The sequence below is a fragment of the Leguminivora glycinivorella genome, chromosome Z (assembly GCF_023078275.1).
Source record: "Leguminivora glycinivorella isolate SPB_JAAS2020 chromosome Z, LegGlyc_1.1, whole genome shotgun sequence".
NCBI lineage: Eukaryota > Metazoa > Arthropoda > Insecta > Lepidoptera > Tortricidae > Leguminivora > Leguminivora glycinivorella.
The window spans coordinates 53,610,879-53,629,029 of NC_062998.1; the positions used below are offsets into that span (position 1 = coordinate 53,610,879).

At 37.7% G+C, this 18,151-nt stretch overlaps 1 protein-coding gene across 2 annotated transcripts in view; it reads right to left on the reverse strand.

Annotated features, from left to right (window-relative positions):
• The window catches only part of LOC125240995 (calpain-C), a 72,845-nt gene extending 56,017 nt beyond the window's left edge, over positions 1-16,828 (reverse strand). For both annotated transcript variants that reach the window (XM_048149247.1, XM_048149246.1), the window contains exon 1: positions 16,768-16,828. The gene's annotated coding sequence lies outside the window, so the exon portion shown is untranslated. The remainder of the gene's footprint in view (positions 1-16,767) is intronic.
• Between the last annotated feature and the right edge of the window lie 1,323 nt (positions 16,829-18,151).

Below are 18,151 nucleotides of genomic sequence, written 5' to 3' on the forward strand. Positions count from 1 at the left end.
CAAACACTTGAGTGACAACTGCACACATGCAAGTGCGTATGTAATGTACATAATAATGGGCATATCGTCACTACTTTAAAAAAAACTTGTATCTTCGTCTGTCAATGAAAAGAAAATTGTAGTAAGTATGTATGGAATGCATATAGACTTACTGCGTTTCAACTTTGAGGAACAGCGAGATACGAGATTTTTTAAAAGTAGTGACGATATGTAGTACATTAAGCTGTAACAATTTACCGTCAGCTTTATCAATTATAGGTAAGGTAGAGCGGGACAAATCTCGACTGGGGGGCAATTGTAACTGATCCATTTTTTCCATGATTACACTATGATGTTAAGTTCTAAATGTATCCACTGAACACGCCTACCATATATGTATAACCGGTGGACACTCTATTTAATAATTCAAACATTGTAAAACATGGAAAAAATGGAGCAGTTACCTTATCAAATTACAAGTTATGAAACTTATGAAGTATTTTCCGCAGAAATCAAATCAACATCAATCATTTCACGTCCGCGGGAATAAGTAGTAAACTATATTATGTATCCGGCGGAAAATAGTTTCCCTGGTCGTTTATTTTACGCCTTTTACGAATTTATTAGGCTATTTTCCTACTAGTCAAATCAGCTTCTTATTATGAACTGTCAAAACTATTTGCTAAATATGGAATTACTATGAAATACTGAGGAGTTACGTCACCGCCACTTCATTTACTTTATATTTTTCTCTTTGACTTATAAAATAGAAATTATGTTTAAAAATAACTACTGTCCACATTTTTCTTCTAATTATGTGATGCTTTATTTCGTACACTGCATACAATATTTTATTTTAAGTATAGGAAACTAGCCTATTGTGTATTTATATTGAATTATGTAGGTATATATTTTCTCTTGCCTTCATTTGTTTAGATAAACGTATCACTTTTTGCGATGGTCAAAATCCTAATCTTTAGATGAAAAACAAATTGTAAGGTCAGCGGTCACATTTCCGCTCCCGCCCCCGCGCCCGCTGCCCGCTCGCCGCATGGCCCCAGCCGGTGTCCGGATATATGTGGAGCGCGGGTTTCTACGCTCTTCCTACGCTAGACAACGGAATAAATAACTGCCCGATTCAAAGTTTTATATTATTACAACACGAGACGTTAAGATTTGGATACGATTTTCGATGACCGGTCCGTGTGCGTAGCCGAATGCACAAACGCTTACGAAACGCTCTCGATAATATCTCTCTTTCGTAGCTACAAAGACATATGTAACTCCGTATAGACAGCTACAGTCTAAGAAAAAACCGGCCAAGAGCGTGTCGGGCCACGCTCAGTGTAGGGTTCCGTAGTTTTTCGTATTTTTCTCAAAAACTACTGAACCTATCAAGTTCAAAACAATTTTCCTAGAAAGTCTTTATAAAATTCTACTTTTGTGATTTTTTTCATATTTTTTAAACATATGGTTCAAAAGTTAGAGGGGGGGGGGCACACTTTTTTTTCCTTTAGGAGCGATTATTTCCGAAAATATTTATATTATCAAAAAACGATTTTAGTAAACCCTTATTCATTTTTAAATACCTATCCAACAATATATCAGACGTTAGGATTGCAATGAAAAAAAAAAACACTCCCCACTTTACGTGTGGGGGGTACCCTAATAAAACATTCTTTTCCACTTTTTATTTTTGTACTTTGTCAGCGTGATTGATATACATATTGGTGTCAAATTTCAGCTTTCTAGTGCTAACGGTTACTGAGATTATCCGCGAACGGACGGACGGACGGACAGATAGACGGACAGACGGACAGACAGACATGGCGAAACTATAAGGGTTCCTAGTTGACTACGTAACCCTAAAAAACGTACCTCAGAACCATATAGAAAAAGGTACGGTGGCCTAGATGTCGTTACACCTGTGGGGACGCTCGGCTAGATGGCGCTAATATTAATATTTGACATTTTAACACATACCAAGTGAGTACTGTAAGAGGTTTCGCATTCAGAATGAAACCTTTTACAGCAGTCATGGTCGCTGACTGGCAGTCCCTGATTTAAAATTGGAACAGTATAAGAACGTCAAGGAAAACAGACACTTCAATGGGGCATTCATATAGAAGCAGCGATTGAGAGTGAACGGTTGTACTTAGCTCCTAAAATATAAAAAAATATTGATTCAAAGCGTTGTTTAAATGTTTGGATGCTCTCCACTGATAGGCCGACTCTCTTACATGGTGGAGGCACTAACGTCTGAAAGTTTCCCCTAGTTTCGGTTTCAGAGTTTTCAGACAACGAACCCCGACCTCATAGCGCGAGGAAGCGCATGCCAAGCGATAAGCCAAACGCGCTTTAAGAAGAAGGATTTCATAGTGACCATCGTCGCCACTACATAGAGCTATCCCGGGTGATATACTTCTTATTATTTAATACTCATTATCACCCATTCCGTAGTTAAAATATAGCTGTGCAGAATTGACGTAAAAATGGAATGCGAGGCATTCAACAGAGCAACGGGCGCTCAAGATTGTGTTATTCAAGAAACTCTACGACTCCTCTTCGGTGACCATGGGCGTCGACGCAAATTGCGTGAACATCAGCTCCATCATACCTATATACTTAATCATACACATATGCAGTAAATCTTCCTAGATATGTAGGTTACATTAGATAGGCAATGTAAATTTAGTTTCAATCTTTTAATTATACATTATATTGTAGAACTTACGGAATAATTGTGATTAGTGAACTAAAATGTACATTATTTCAAAGGAAAAACGACTTGTGACAGAAAATGTCATTTGCCTATCCCTAATGTTAAAAAGGATAATTATTTGTAAATAACCACATAGAACTAATTATTTTGGCGCAATATATAACATGTAGAATACTATACATATTATTTATGCAATGTTTATATTAGAATAAAAACTATTTGATAGGCTTATTTATTCCATAATGTTTTCCTATAGCTACCAATAAGGTTAAGTTATATGAAAATATGTAAACTGTGGAATAAAACACACCCCAAACTGTAAATATTTAATAAATAGATATAATTGTTTAAAGTTATAGAGTAATACGTCACAACACCCTTATAATTTCCTGACTACAAAGAACAATGTTCATACACATTTCTTTTACATGTATCAAGACAAGGCCGACTAGATGACCAGTTGATCCAGCTGTTCACGGTGTGGCGAGATGGCTGGCGGTCATATGCAACCCCCACTTCGTCGTCATCACCAACGTGCAGCGCACTGCAGCTGCAGCAATCTTCATGAGCCGTTCGGGCTCCACTTCACTTCGCAACCGGCGCGGCGGGAAGATTGGCGGCCATGAGAAGCCCCCACTTCAACGCCACCGCCAACAAGAATCGGCATCTTCAAAATTTATTATGTTTTTTCATGTGAAATAAACGTTTTGCCTTGTTTTTTTACTTGAAGTTAGGTGAATTTGCTAACAGCTGTCATGTCAATGTCATCTAGTCATGGCCACAGACAATTAGCTGTCAGAAAGTTCAAAATAAAAGGGTTTAGTCGATGGGCAGGGGTTAGGTTTTTGCCATTGGTTTTCCTAACCATAGTCCATATCTGACTAATTTGCGAGGACCTTGGCTATAGTCCAACTATCCAAATTATGGCGGTCTCAACCGTGGACTAGGCAACCACGCAAAGAGCGTTAGATGTTGGCTACCTTGAATGAGGCTGTCACTATTGGGTGTTAGGAGATTTTTTTTTTTTTTTGTGTAGGGGGGCCTGGCTTAGGTAGGGCCAACCGGTAGTTAGGGTAGAATAGGATAGGATAGGGTGTAGTATTGTGAACAATGGCTGCTTCTAACATAAGGGGGAGGGATATGTAAGAGGTTTCGCATTCAGAATGAAACCTTTTACAGCAGTCATGGTCGCTGACTGGCAGTCCCTGATTTAAAATTGGAACAGTATAAGAACGTCAAGGAAAACAGACACTTCAATGGGGCATTCATATAGAAGCAGCGATTGAGAGTGAACGGTTGTACTTAGCTCCTAAAATATAAAAAAATATTGATTCAAAGCGTTGTTTAAATGTTTGGATGCTCTCCACTGATAGGCCGACTCTCTTACAGTACTATGGGTGCTAGGTCACGATATACATACTTATATAGATAAATACATACTTATATACATAGAAAACATCCATGACTCAGGAACAAATATCTGTGCTCATCTCACAAATAAATGCCCTTACCGGGATTCGAACCCCAGGACCGCGGCTTAGCAGGCAGGGTCACTACCAGCAGTACCAACTACGCCAGACCGGTCGTCAAAACTCTCTATAATAGATCCTCTTTCTTGAAAATGAAAAAAAATACTTCAAATTTAACATAAAGCGATATACAGGGTGGTTCCTGATGATGAACCTAACTTCGTGTTGAATTTAACGGAAAACAAAAAAAACACGGTGTAAAGTTATTTATTTATTTATTCTTTATTGCACATAAAAAAAAGTACAAATGGTGGACATAATGCCTTAAGGCATTCTCCACCAGTCAACCACTGGGTTAAAAAGAAACATTTGATACGTGCAGGCATCGTGACAGAAAACAATAATCCTGATATCACTTAGTCACTAGTTAGTTACTGATATCAGTTATGTCACTTTTTAGAATGAAAATACCTACTACAGCTCTGGATTTAAACTAGTTATGTACTTTCAAAGTTAAATACCTAGTTCACAAGTTATAACTAGATTAATTGGGTGTTTTAAATGTGCCACACTCACTTTGACCGCAGTCTGCGGTCGTTTCGAGTTTAAACTTATAATTAGTTGATTCAGAACTACACCCAGTTACTGGATACCTGATTTAATTCTGGGGTTTATGCTGTGAAAGTAAATGGCGTAAAAACCTAGTTTTTTTCACTTTTATTCAACTTGCCTTGTTTCGCCGTGGCTTGCGTGGGCGACGGCGATGCGACGCATACGAAATCAAACCTTATCGATATGGGTGGATTTCAACATACTCGAAATTTGCCTAATTTTGGTGGATTTTTTTAGTTTTGTAATTTTTGTTGAAATTATGTACTGATGTTACATAACTAATTATTAGCAATGTTATGTATCAATGACCTTTCATTATAATAAGTAGTTTTAGAGAAATTACGATTTCAATGACATGGTCGCCACCAAAATTGGTCTACCCACAAAAATAAAAAATAAAATCAAAAATAAAGTCTTTTATTCATTTTTCTATTATTTTCTACTTGAAACAATAAACTTTTAATATGTCATAAATACTTTTCACATAGAAACAAAAACGTTACTGCCCTCAATTTGTTCACCACCAAAATTTATGCAATTTTGGTGGAAAAAGTATTACGACCCACCAAAATTAGATATTTTTGTGTGGGGCGGACCAATCCAGCAAGGTATGACACTTGTGTCATGTCTAAATACAGGAACGAACCTGAATGGTCATGTTACGACACGTTTGTTCGTCTTGCTGCGTCTCGTTTAACTATAAAAATGATTTCAATACTTACCACCAAAATTGGTTCTTTCCCCCGGACAACTTTTGGTGCTCAGTTATAAGTGTCAAATTGTATAATAATATTGACTTATGTCATCTGAAAATATACTTAATGTAATAAAGAATCAAGTTATGGCAAGTTATCTTTATAGCTGCGGATTTACTGGATTTACCATAGCAATAATCCGCTAAAAACAGGCTCTGGACGCTACACCAAAATTAGAATTTCGATGGAAAATTATTTTTAAATAAATATACATAACACTTGTAACAATTTGCAATGTTGCCGAAGGTAGTATTTTAGGATTGGTTTTCATAAAAAAAATAAAAACCCGGAAACAATTAGCCCACACAATGAATTTCAGCTCCGCCATAAAAAAATCACGCTGAGAAATTCACCCATATGGAAGTATGAGACGCGACGGCGACGGTCGCGCGACCGTCGCCCACGCAACACACGGCGTTAGTCTGTTAGTTTGGGTCAAAACGTAGAAGCTAAATTTGACGCACTTTCCGGTTTCCGATTGAGCTGAAATTTTGCACATAAATCACGTGACAATGCAATATTATGGTATCATGGAGCTGATCTGATGATGGAGCAGAAAGGTGGTCATAGGAACTCTGTTATTGTTGTGTTACTCTGTTATGTTATGTTCGTATCCCCATCGAGTAAGGGGTTTTTCAGAAACGTCTCGGAGGGCAGTAGATGACTCTTGAAAGAAAAGTACAGTCGGCGATAAAAGCTTGAGCCAAAAATCTTCTTTTTTTTTGCAGAAAAACTGATTTAAACAATATGCACATAGGAATAGTTATTTGTTATACAAGGGGGCAAAGTTGTATTTTAACGCCGAGTGTGGAATTGAAAAACGAGCAAGTGAAAGGATTCTATAGTTCGTTCGTTATAGGATTCGAGAATAGAATCCTGAACTTGCGAGATTTTTAACACACGATAAGTAAAATACATTTGCACCCGAGTGTAACACAAAACTTTTCCCCTCACTATAGCGAGGAAACTACAACGCAAAAAATGCGTTTATCACTGCTTCCAGTAGTTCCACAGGTGGTAAATCATCTTTATTACTAGATTCACCTACTTTTATCAATTTTAAAGCAGTTAATTTGACTTTATTCAAGGTCAAATTACTTTACCCACTAGTGGATAAAATGCGTTTTTACCCGCTGGTATTAAAGGACAAAACACGTGTTTCCGAGCCAGCGCCGGCCCGCGCACTCGATCAGGGTAGAGCGAGATACAGTTTTGGCGCCCCCTTGTTTAAAATGTTTTGGGGTCCGAAGCCAAAATGCCATCCTTATAGATTCGCTGTGTCCGTCTGACACCTCACAACCATTTGGCTAAGTATTTAACTAAAATATATGACATGTATTCGTAGAAGATAGAAAGAGTGAACGCGAGCGTAGCGAGCGCGAAATTTTTTCCTATTTATGGGGGAGGAGGAGGGGGGATCTATATAAGCCCTTGTCTTTCATAGGCAAAACGTATGGTTAAAGCTTTCCTTACAGTTCACAAGAACAAGAACAAATGACTGTGATGAAGCAAAAGAGGTCAAAGACCAAGCTCTGGCAGACCAAGAACAGTCGGATTTGAGCTTCAGTTCAGGGCCAAGGCAAAGCATGGGAGAGAAAAGAAGTAGACTCTAATTGCAGATATTTGGCATATTTTGGGGTATTTAGATTTCACAGGGTGCTCGACTTCTAGGCCTTTTATTTCGTCATCAGTTTTATTTTTATAACACTAAGAGTTAATGAGGCCACACACACGCACACAACTCTTTCGTCAGCGTCTGGATGGGTATCGGTTATTTGCCATTACGTGCCCTACAGTTTCATAGTGCTTAGAAGTTCGTTCATCATCACGCTTACGCTCCTTTGACTCGTACAAAATTGCGCCTCTCTGAGACGTTTTGCGTCTTTGACTTTAAGAGGAACTCCGCTTTGGATTGTGGATAAACACTAAGCGTTTGGATAGCGCCGTAACTTTGAGTTTGTAGTTCGGCCTCGCAACAATGTGGTTCGTCTAGAGCTAGAAACATCTTTCACTGTGCCCTAGCAACAGCTCCCACCTTATGAATGCTGTACATGGTGCTACTTTTCAGATAATCTGAATCACAATCACAAATCTAATAGCTGAATAAAATTAATTTCCGGCTCCTCTCGCCATTCTGGGCTATTTGTGCGCCCACGCAATGACGATTTTGGCGCCCCCTTACCATTCGGCGCCTAGAGCGGCCGCTCCACTCGCTCTACCCTTAATCCGGCCCTGTTCCGAGCTAGTGAGGGGAAAAAGTACAATCTCTAGTTTTGTGAGATTTACTTTTATAGAAGAAAATTACTCAATTGTAAGTAGTGACTAGCAAGACAAACTACCTCTATGATGGAGCTATCTAAAAGTATCGGATCGGATAATGTGAAAACGCACTGACGGTACCTACCTACTCAAATCGATTTAATATTTTTAGTTTAGTTAGGTATTTATTTTTAGTCTAAGGTTTAGTTTATGATTAGTATTATTGTTTTTATTTATAATTATGTATCCAATCTAGCAAATAAACAATTCTGATTCTGATTCTGAATAAATTATTTATTTCACCATTTCCTTCTGCACTGAGCCGTGAAATCGATTTGATGTGATGTTCCATATTAGCAAATCATTCACATTCGTTTTGAAAGTTCTTAAATATAAATTGATTTGACTAGAAGAAAACCAGCCTACGTACTTATTTTGCAGAGGTCTTGGCTCAGTAGTATCAAAATAAAACCTGACCAGAAATATATAACTACGCGCCATGTTGCGGAATTTTATGGGAACTATTTTCTTCATACTTACTAAACTGAATTGTCACCGCATGCATCAGAAAAACAGCGCCCTCCTGACAATAGTCATATATTTCTGGCCCCATAGCCGAATGGTATTTCTACGACGCGAAACGAAAACGAAACGGCGCGAAAGATTGTCTGGCTCTGTCGCATCAATACGCGAGAGATAGATATCTACTAGCGTTTCGTTTCGTGAGCGTTTCGTGAGCGTTTGTGCCATTCGGCTACGCACCCTGCCGGCGTATCATGCTTCCAATTTTATCACTTATCTATGTGGATAAAGCATCCGTCACGCTTTGGCAAGTATGTCGTATCATCCTGTCCCTCTTACACTGACATACTTGCCAGAACGTGACGGATGTTTTATCCACATAGATAAGTGATAAAATTGGAAGCATGATACGCCGGCAGGTCAGGCTTTATACTCGTAAGTATACGCAAACAAAAGGGGATTGGAATTCAAGAATATAAAAGTATACATATATGCCAGCTTCAGAGAAAATTACCATGTAGGATAGTGGCAGTTACCTTATACGATAAAAAACGGTCCATAGACAACAGATTGGTAATGAATAAAGAATGCGAGTAAGGCGGTAGTTATGCAAATAGAGACAGACGTAGACGTTTTATAGCCTAACCTTGTTCGATAGTGTGCTAGTTATACAAGAACGATTAAATACTGAACGGTGAGATACTTTATTTAAATGAACATATTTACATAATTATATAAGAAACTAAGACTAAACTTAAAAGCTAGCTAATGTCTAAAATAGGCCCTTGAGGCATTGTAAAGGATACTAGCGACATTTCCTCGCTGTATCGCAATGCTGATACGTTGTGCGAGGAAATCGCCAGCTCTTCGGTCACCAGTTACCTCAACTTACTGAACTGACAAAGCTCATACAAAAAAAAAAAAAAACATTCCCCTGAAATGTATGTGCCTTTTAGGCTTAAAACTGATGGCCAGAAATCTATGTGAAAAGTTGGTCAAAAGTGACAACGCCATTTACAAGTATAATCGAAAGCTACCAGACATTTTTTTGTGGCGCCATCTATGTGTGGTGTGGTGTAGTGTATGCGCGTTCTTAGGCGGTCGCATTTTAATGTATGGGATGGTATGATCTTCTTATAGAGGTATTTAATCTCTATACAAAATATTCCTTAAAGTATACATACATGTGACGTTTTAATAGTATTTTATGCTATAGGCGTTTAAAGGAGAAAAAAGACGAATGGCGTGGGTAACAATTTGAGGCGAAGCCGAAAATTGTTATTAAAACGCCACGAGTATTTTTTGACTCAGTTAAACACCGTTGCATACAATACTTTTTCTACGATCATGCACTTAGTTTTTCATTGTTTTCTTGAATAATTTTCGTGAAATTCACACTGTTTCCTGTATTTTGACGCAAAGGTTTGCACTGTCAGCTCAGCTGCCCAAAGCCTTCCCGCGAACGCACGCAGTATCGTCATAACAATGCGTTGCCATGGTTACAGAGCCAAACAATGCGTTTTCAGTTTTTTCGATACTGCGCGCATGCGCTGAAAGCCGTCGGACGCTGGCTTTGGGAATAGACTTATGTAGGGTTTTAAAGATCTATGCACGACCCTGTAAATGACGAATAACAGTTCGGGAATAGAAAAAATTGTTTACGAGATTACGAGTGCGCGGAGATTAGAGTAAAGATGAGTTACAGAAAACTCTGGTACCCTCTGGGATTTGAACACCACAATCGCCAGAAATACTAAACCAAAGAGGTACGTTTTTTTCTTAGACTTTATCCATATGAGTTACATATGTATCTGTACTAAACACAACGCCACTAATCAAATCACTTCTAGTTCAACCACAAAGGAGCAAAAGCAAGAACGCCTTCCCAATTTTCATGGTCTACATGCTCCTTAGAATTCGGGCTGGCATCCGAACGTTCGAGTGTGCTTCATCTTCACTGACATGGTTAAAGCCAAAGAGGATTGAGTAATATAGAGAGTTACTGTCGAAGTCAAATGTGTAATCACCACAGATGTCATATATACCATAGATCAAGCAAACGTATCTACTTAGCGTGTCAAATGAACTCAGTGAGGTTCCGCTTTCGACTGTTTCCTCCTTCAAAACTTAATCAATCGGAACGAAATTTGAGAATCTGAACAACAATGAAATAATCTGTGTCGGACCGTTTATTTTTTACCCGACTACGGCAAGGCAAAAGGAGGGTTACCTATGATTTAATTTGACCGGTATGTTTTTGGCTAATTGTTACCAATCTTGAATATCACACCTTTTTTTGCGCCATAATGAAAAAGGCTGTTTTTGGAAATTTTTGATTGGCTCTAGCGTCTTTAAAAATAAGAATATCAAAAAAATCAAAGCGGTCCGACACAGATAAAAATAATTATAGTCTGTATTGAAAAAATCATTGCTCCATCTTCAAAAACCAGGAAGGAAATAGTCGAGAGCGTTTGTATGGAAAATTAACCCCTCCTGTATCGTCTTAAAGCGAACTAATTGGGATTTGCACTGCCTAGTGCACAACACTTGTGTGACTATTCGTTCTTATGACATTAATACAATAATCAATCCATAGTCCTGCGCGAAATCAAGCACCAGTACATTGGGCGTAGCCGAAAGGCAAAATCTGCGACGCGAAAAGCCATCGAAATTAGCATTTTTTTTTTTTTTTTTGCCACTTTTATGAAGTGTGATATTTTTGAAAAAAAAAATGCTATTTCTACTCGTAATTACTAGCCTTTTCAATCCTGGTAGTTAAAAAAATTGTCCCATAAGATTTTTTCTTATTTTGTTACCATTTTCCGTACATGTTGTATGGGGTAACAAAAGAGGAAAGTAACAAAAATGTATGGAAATTCTGGGACACTTTTTGTCTCCCAGTGAGATTGAAAGTACTCGTGATTCTGAGTACAATTGACCTAAAATAATAAAAAATTATTGGTAAAAAAAGAAATGCTCAAATATAGTCTGGCTCTGTCGCGCCAATACGCAAGAGCGATAGAGATAGATAGCTGCGAAAGAGATATTATCGTGAGCGTTTCGTGAGCGTTTCTGCATTCGGCTATGCACACAGATAATTATAAGGAAACGCGTTTGCTTCGCTCGCATTAAATTCGAAAATTGCGGCATGCTTCATATATACTTCCACCCCCTGTTTTAGGGAAGTGGTGGCTTAGAAAGAGACAAAAAGCAGCCTATGTCACTCCCCGTCCCTTCAACTATCTCCACTTAAAAATCATGTCATCAATCCACACTAATATTATAAATACCAAAGAGGATCGAGTATTATAGAGAGTTACTGTCAAAGTAAAATGTGTAATCACATAGATTGCTTATCTCTCGACACAAGCTTAAAACTTTTGAACCTCAGGTTTGACAATTTGGTCCATATTGTTAGCTTGATATGTGTTAAAATGTCAAATATTAATATTAGCGCCATCTAGCCGAGCGTTCCCCAAAGGTGTAACGCCATCTAGGCCACCGTAACTTTTTCTCTAGGGCTTTGAGGTACGTTTTTAGGGTTCCGTAGTCAACTAGGAACCCTTATAGTTTCGCCATGTCTGTCTGTCCGTCCGTCCGTCCGTCCACGGATAATCTCAGTAACCGTTAGCACTAGAAAGCTGAAATTTGGTACGAATATGTATATCAATCACGCCAACAAAGTGCAAAAATAAAAAATGGAAAAAATATTTTATTAGGGTACCCCCCCTACATGTAAAGTGGAGGCTGATATTTTTTTTTATTTCCAACCCCAACGTGTGATATATCGTTGGATAGGTATTTAAAAATGAATAAGGGTTTACTAAGACCGTTTTTTGATAATATTAATATTTTCGGAAATAATCGCTCCTAAAGGAAAAAAAAGTGCGTCCCCCCCCTCTAACTTTTGAACCATATTTAAAAAATATGGAAAAAATCACAAAAGTAGAACTTTATACAGAATTTCTAGGAAAATTGTTTTGAACTTGATAGGTTCAGTACTTTTTGAGAAAAATACGGAAAACTACGGAACCCTACACTGAGCGTGGCCCGACACGCTCTTGGCCGGTTTTTTCTTAGACTTTATCCGTCTATACGGAGTTACATATGTCTTTGTAAATACTCATACGTAGGTACAGTTGCTAAGCAACGCCCATTAGTGTCTCTTATAGCCGTATGAAGGTTGTTTACAACTTTCATTCTAGTTTCTTTCTAGTAAGTATTCCTCACGCTTCGAATAAGGGCCCATTTACATGGCACGAGTACTCGCATGCTCATTAAGGCTCATATAGACACAAACTCAAATCAGCAATTAGCAAATCTTGTTACAAAAAAATGTTTTTATGTTAAAAATTTCATATTTTCTATGGACAAGAAACTATCGCCCCAAAATTTTCAATATTTTTTATAAATGTAATGGCTAGTCGAATATTTCGCCAACGTCAAGGTTTAAGAAGGTTCACGCTTATTAGTGCACGCTCATATTGGGCGTGCAGTGGGGTGGGGCGTGCGACGTGCATGTCAAACAAATGAACCTCATACAAGTGTCCTGAGTCGACGCTGCGTAGCGTGGACGCACGCTCGCTCGCCCCGCTGACGCTCCACTCCGAGCGTCCACACTGGCCTAACACTTACGGCCCGGCCACGACGTTGGTCTAAGCGCGACAGCGGTGAGCGGCAGCCATACTGTGCGAATGAAAAGTCCCATCGCTGTGTCTCGCTCCAATGTATGGCCGCCGCTCACCGCTGTCGCGCTTAGCCTTTCTGAGATAACACATAAGAGCTTTTCGCCGCCTAAGATAAAGATAAAGGGTTCGATCCCCGTCTGGGTCATAAGCCGGACAATGTGACGGTCGCATTTTATTTCGTGTAATGGTATGTATTTAATTTTACATTAAGCTCAAAATCGTCGATTAACACGTTTTTCAAAGGAGTCAGCCAAACTACTATATTTTTTAATTTAAAACTGAATTAAACGTCATATCAAAATTGTAATATCTGGGTAATCGAGCGGTACACGTAAAATATATTATAAAAACGTATGAATTGCGGTGTTCTCAGAAATAAGAGCTGGATTGATTTTTCGCCCCGCACATATTTTATAGCCAATTTCAAAGAAATTGTTTGAGCGATTTACGAGATTCCCGCAACTTGTTAACGATTTTCGAGGTTGGGCTCATTGTTGCCCAGTATGAGCCTATGACACACTTATAGGTAGGTTGCTCGTTTAAAGATAATGTACCATTACAATATTTTCAGTACATATGTATATGAATATTTAATGAATCTACGGCTGTACTCACGTTATTAGATATCGCTAGGTACTGCTGCGAAATGTTCGGGCCAATTTTAGAGGCCCCTCTCCAGGCATATAGGAGTTCACGCGACGGCTAAATTCCGAGCAGAGTTTAACGTCTATAAGTACATATATAACTAGTGCATTTTCCTGCACTAGTCGATAGATTTCTTGTCCTGTCGAAATTTCGAAGGGACATATATTTACTAAAAAAAAGTAATACTCGTACACGTGCAAATAGTTAATTTTTGACTCGTGCCGATTGCAGCAAACATTTGCAGCTCGTTTCGTTCCTACTTTTCGCACTTGTGTCGTAAATAACCATTTCAGCATACAAAAGAGCTACTTTACTGAAGTAGTGCGGAAATAAGAATAAAAAATAGTTATACGTACTTTTGTACATTTCTTTTAAAAAAGTTAAAATGGAGAGCTGTAAGTAACAAGATAGGAAAACAAACGTAAAACCTGAAACCTGCTGAATGACAACCGTTGACGGCTCTGTCGCGCCAATATGGAAGAGCAGAGATAGCTAGCTACGATAACGATATCGTGAGCGTTTGTGCATTTGGCTACATACCCGTTCGCCGTATTCGCAAATACACTCTATCTGTAACTCGAATTACGAAAACTTATATTGCGAATACTAGGACAACCAAACGAATTCAGTTATTTACTGTGCGAGTCAACATTGCATGTTACACACATTTTTCGGAAAGTATTAATCGTAGGTATACCTACAGTTTGTTCCAGAATATTTTTTACTACACTAATTGGGTAGGGCTCAAATAGTTATTTGTTATACAAGAGTGCAAAGTTGTATTTTAACGCCGAGTGTGGAATTGAAAATCGAGTAAGCGTAAGGATTCTATAGTTGAACCACGAGCGAAGCGAGTGGTTCGAGAATAGAATCCTGAGATTGCGAGTTTTTCAACACACGAGAAGTGAAATACATTTGCACTCTTGTGTAACACAAAACTATTCCCCTCACTATAGCGAGGAAAGTACAACGCAAAAAATGCGTTTATCACTGCTTCCAGTAGTTCCACAGGTGGTAAAACATTTTTATCACTAGATTAACCCACTTTTATCAATTTTAAAGCGGAAAATTTGCCTCTATTCAAGGTCAAATTGCTTTATCCACTAGTGGATAAAATGCGTTTTTACCCACTGGTATTAAAGGACAAAACACGTGTTTCCGAGCTAGTGAGGGGAAAAAGTAATTTAATGTACATTTTAACTAGCTGCCCTTTCATATAACCCGGCAATCTACAAATCTAGGGTGAACAGGCATCTTCTGGGCGAGCCACGTGTCTGCCTTTGGCTACTCTGTGGCAAAGAGTAAGCCCATTTATAATAATAATAAAAAGCTCTTTCAAATAAGTACTTATTGAAATATTTTTCCTTAAATGAGACTGTCATGAAAAAGATTGTAAACACTAAACAAATCATTAAGCAAATTATAGGCCACAGTACAAAAGATTTAAAAATGAATTGAATTTGAATTGATTATCTTTCAGATAATAACAGTTTTTTTATATATAATCAACCTTAAAGCAGATTTGAAGTTAATATACACCGTGTTTCACTTAACACTAAAAACCTGAAAACAGTTTGTTCAGAATCGAGAGTAGAATCGATTGAGCTATATCTTGATGAGGATAATATTTTTATTTAAATTAGTATTATTCGTTATTTTTTACGTGCCTATTCTATTGTACTCGTAATACAACATTGTGTATATCGCATTGCTAGAGGTTGTTTACCTTTTTCAGTATTTAGGGGTATTAATACTGGCCGGTTACTTGGACGATTATTTTTTCCGCTACTAGTTTGACGTTGTTTGTCAGTTTAAGTTTATCATAAGTCATAACAAATTGAACTCTTACCTAATTACAACCTTGTCATTTTGAATATTGAGTTTATTTGCTTACTGCGATTACCTGTCCAATTTGAAGTTTACTGTGACAAAGCTTTAAAGTGTTTTACAGTGACATCTTAGCTGTCTATTGGTAAACCTTATGTCGTTGCAGTAACGTACACAAATAAATAGTCTTATGGTTTATGATGGTAGTTAGCAATTATTTTATTGAGTGTAGAGCTAAAAGTCAAGTAGAGCTGTACAGAAAATTAAAAATTCAATTTAAAAAAAGTAACCATCAGATTAAATTATGAATACTCTAGATGAGTTTAAAAAAATAAAAATCAGTTGGGATGTCTGAGGTTTTGAGTGATACCGGAAACGTTGTATAATATTAGTTATGGACACCGTGTGTCTATAGGACGCTCCACGGGTTAAGCGACAATTGATAATTTTCTAACTAAAATATAACAGAGACTAGGATCTCTCTTTTGTTTACCACAATTTTCGCCCTTATTACTACTATTAGAATTTCGGCAATCATAAATTATAATATAAATAAATAATGGTAATTTGTTTTCTACATACTTAGTTGTTTAACCACACGTGACACAATATTGATACCCGAGCAAGCGAAAGATTTCAATATTTCACTACAAAAACATGCGTTTTTGATTTGATTTCATTGTGTAATTGCTGATGTTCATTATTATGGTGTTATTAATTTTATTATTTATTTAATAAAGCAAAGAAGGTAATTCGCTGGGCCTTAAACACTAACACATGAAATGCCATTGCAAGAGCGGTTTAAACAAAATAGGGCAATTTGTTACACTTATGCGTTATTTACAAAAAAAAAACAAATTTAAACGGATTTTTCCTGAAATATTTACGCCGAGCCTTTTAATCAAAACGCACATTAAAATTAGTTTAAAATGTCAAAATGACGTATTCCAAGTTAGTCGTTTAAGCTCTTTTTAAACCACGACTTGCAAAAGTGGAAACATCCTGAAGAAAGTCACACACTCACTTTTTCTATTCCAAAACTTAAATTAAACTCAAAAAATAACACATCATGTTCAACAATCAACATTTAAGTTGCAATTTATAACAAAATGTTAGAAACAAAGTTTTAAAGAGAACGCGATTCGTATTGTTGCGTTCCGTACGAAAGTTCTCGTTTGACCGGTCTATAAACTTGCTCCACTTTGGGGTAACTTAGAAAAATAGCTTATAAACTATAGATAAACTTGCTTATAACTTATAAATAAGATTTAAAAGATATTTTGACTGACCTGAAGGTGTTTTACATGGTCCGTTGCGTAGAGCGGGCGCGCGCGTCCGTCACGGAAGTCGCGGGTATACTGAAGGGGGGGAGACAGTGTTTCGAGCGGTTCCCCCCCACTGCTTTTGGCTGAGGCTTGGGTGTTGAGAGCGGCGAAACTGTATTGAATTGGGTCCAGGCTAAGTCTGCAGCGTTTTTGATAGTACTAGACTTGGAACTTGGAAGTGTGGTCACATGTTTACGGTCAAATAGCTGTGAGTATAATTTGAGGCTTTACTATTTTTAGAATAGAGTCGATAGCGTGAGGTTTCGAGGAAAATGTAGGTACTATGTATGTATGTACCTAATTATTGTTTCTGGTAAGTAACCTTTGGGGGTCGCTCTTCGCTTTCTCCATACAATGAATGTCATTTCCCGTCACGTTTACTAACTTGAGTGACGTATTCTAAAACGAATTTTTTTTTCAGTACTAATAGATGGTGTTTTTTACGCACTAAAGTGCGAGAAGTTGTTTATTATAGGATTTACAGGTATGGATGTCAATTGTCAGGTCAAAACTTCAGATGGCCATCTGTACTGAAAAACGTCGTACGATACATGTGCGAAAAGGAAATTCGTAACACGTGTCGTCGGTCGTTTCGAACTTCCTTTTTTTTCGCACTTGTATCGTAATCGTACTATTATTTCCGTTGTAATACATTATTACGTTTCACAGTAATCCATACTTGTTTGTCCGTCTTTCACGGCAAACCGGAGCGACGAATTGACGTGATTTTTAAGTGGAGATACTCGTAGTTAAAGGGATGGAGAGTGACGTAGGTTATTTTATTGTTTCGTTCAACCCCCCCCCCTCCTAAAATTTTATGGAGCATTCCGCAATTTTCGAATACAACGCGAGCGAAGCCGCGGGCTAAAGCTAGTTATAAAATAAACGAACTAATCAAAACTAATTAAAAACTACACTTATGAAGCCTGACGAGAACTATATGATTATAGGTACGATAACTTGACTGTAGTAAAAATAATAGTTATTTGTTATACAAGGGTGCAAAGATGTATTTTAACGCCGAGTGTGGAATTGAAAAACGAGCAAGTGAAAGGATTCTATAGTTGAACCACGAGCGAAGCGAGTGGTTCGAGAATAGTATCCTGAACTTGCGAGTTTTTAACACACGAGAAGTAAAATACATTTGCACCCGAGTGTAACACAAAACTTTTCCCTTCACTATAGCGAGGAAACTACAACGCAAAAAATGCGTTTATCACTGCTTCCAGTAGTTACACAGGTGGTAAATCATCTTTATTACTAGATTCACCTACTTTTATCAATTTTACAGCAGTTAATTTGACTTTATTCAAGGTCAAATTACTTTACCCACTAGTGGATAAAATGC